The following is a 2684-nucleotide window of genomic DNA, read 5'->3' as shown; positions in this document are numbered from 1 at the left end:
CCCCCGAAACTGTACCCCCTACTACCACATCCTGACAACACAGTAACAGCAACCCAACCTGGCCCTGTCAGCTGCCCGCGCCTGTGGATGGCATGCAGCTGAGATCACATTGCTTTGGGTACCCACTCCTGTCCCCCTTTCGGAATTAATACTCCTACATCTTTGTTTGGCTTGTGAGCGCTGGCATTGAAATAGGCAGAGAGAAGGAACAATCACAGAAGATCAAGGAAAACTGGGGAAAAGGGGAAGTTGGCATTTTAAAGCCACATTAATCAGCACCTTATAGTTTCAGAATGTTTTCTGGTGTTCTTATGGTCATTTGAAAATTAAGAATATAAGAAATATAACGATTAAGATTACTGTGTAAAGTCATTTTAAATTCTAATAATGTATTCATTCTTAAACTAGCTGTAAATGTAAATATTGATCAGTTTATTTTAGCACCATATTGTCAGGATCATGGACTGTCTGTGTCATGTTTTGCCCCTGTTTCGGTTCCCTTATTTGGTCATGTTCCTGTCCTCGTTTTGTTAATTAGTTTGATTAGTCATCCCATACACCTGTGTTTCCCCAATCACCCCCTGTATTTAAGTCCTAGTCTGTGCAGTCTCTCTCTGTCGGTTCTACTTGTTATGTTCATGTGTTTCCTGCCGTTCCCAGTGTTGGATGTACCCGGTGTTTCTTGGATTAAAGACTGTTTCATTTATTCCTCATCTCCATCGTTCCTCGCCATCACAGATTGTGACACATATACATGACAATAGCAAGATCTTTTTCATTTTCATAAATCTGTGTAATGTATGGTAATTGATTCAAACCGAACATAATGCCTTTTCATGTCAAAGTCACTGTGTGTCTTGATCATGTAATGTAAACAATTACTTAACATGTTTAATTCTGTTGTTTTCAGATAATCATGAAATGTTCTTTGAAACTTTGAATCTCAGTTAAAAATATAACCAGTGTTTCCCATACATTGATTTATTTGTGGCGGCCTGCCACAATATCAACACTGACCGCCACAAATAGATTTTCCAAAATGCTTTGACTTTGTTGAATAAACATGAGCTCTGCATGTTTCAAAGTCAAAACGTGGCGTGGGTGTTTTTATATAAATGTATCTTTGAAGGGCACTGACTGTCTTTAGAAAAGTTTCAATGTCATTTTCATTTAATCTTTCCTAATATGCCTGATAATATGCGTTTATAAGCAGAACGCTGCTTTGTTTACTGCCGTTACCGGGGAAAGTCTGTTTCTGATGCTCCTAAAGTGCCTCCTGCTGGCAGAGAATGAATGTGCATTTTCAATCAGCGCGTCTGCTGATTCATATAGCCTATATTTCCCCCGGGGAAGTGCCGCCACACATTGAGTGTAAGTCTGTGGGAAACACTGTATAACTGAAAAAAAAATGCAATCATTGATATTTATTCAAAAGATTCTTTATTCAATCATATCTCCCGAAGCAACTAGAAGGTGCACAGTACTGATGTACAACGCAGATATGACATCATAGAGGCCAACAGTGTCATTATCAAAACTACTAGTGTAATCTGTACTGAATGAGCACTTACCATTTCGCCATCAATATGAAGAGAAAGTTGTGGAGGTAATGGATTGAGGGCAGTTTGATAAGGACACTGACTGCAAATATGTGGTTTGTAAGGTGGTGTTTGCAGTTGACTGATATAGTTTTATTTGTATGGATATAGCTAACAGTGTACATGGATTGTGGGCTTAGCCATGGGAGAGTAACCCATGGAATGTGGTCCTTTGCATTGGCTCTGACCTTTCTCACTGATTGATTGGTGTGCTGTCTATGCTCCAGTGGACATTGAAAGGTGAGAGACCTTAAGCACCACTCAATTCAACTTCCAATCTAGAAGGACCAGACTTGAGCTTCCTTTTCCTTTTCATTAATTTATTGGTTAAAGCATTAAAACACTCTCATTTGGTGTTGGTAGATATTGGCAATTGTTCAGATCCTGTGAAGCAAGAGTGGGATTTGATTGACTAAAGAGTATGGCGCTATAATTCACACAAAAATAATCAGCATTTACGAGGGGATGTCAAGGCAAGGCAAGGCTTTTGTTCTTCGGATGTTCTTCTTCAAATAGGTTTTGAGAGCATGTATACCTCAATTGAGTTAAGAATAGGGGCATTGTAAGACTGCTTCTTCACCCTTTTTTGTTGTCTTGCGACTTATATTATGAATCTACCCCTCACTTGTCTAACAAAGCTCCAAGTGATCAGCAGAGGTGCACCCTGCATTGGGACACTGGTGGGTGTGACCTCTTCCCCTCCTTCAGATTCATAGTGATAGCTTTTAGTGTCTTTTTATTGTTTTATTGGCTTCCAAAGTCAAGGGCTCGTCTTTTGAAATGCCCCACCTCTGTGTTTTCTTGTCCAGACCGAACCATAACATGTCAGTAGAGGACCTATATGTAAGTCATCATAAATTAATGGACAGATAGATATCTCTAAACCTGCAGAGTGATGAAGATTTGGAAATCTCCTAAATTCCCTGTTGGAAGATTAATGTGGTAGGTGTGTTTGACATGGTTAGATGGTCCAGGCTTGTTTAGGGGGTATGGAGTTGGCAGAACTAATAGACCATCTTGGACTTGCAACAAACCAGCTACTGTCACAGTTGATCAGATCTTCAGCCAAATGCCCATTGCTGGGAT

The sequence above is a fragment of the Sinocyclocheilus rhinocerous genome, unplaced genomic scaffold (assembly GCF_001515625.1).
Source record: "Sinocyclocheilus rhinocerous isolate Xijiao unplaced genomic scaffold, SAMN03320098_v1.1 scaffold878, whole genome shotgun sequence".
Lineage (NCBI taxonomy): Eukaryota > Metazoa > Chordata > Actinopteri > Cypriniformes > Cyprinidae > Sinocyclocheilus > Sinocyclocheilus rhinocerous.
Note: the sequence above shows the minus strand (reverse complement) of the source record.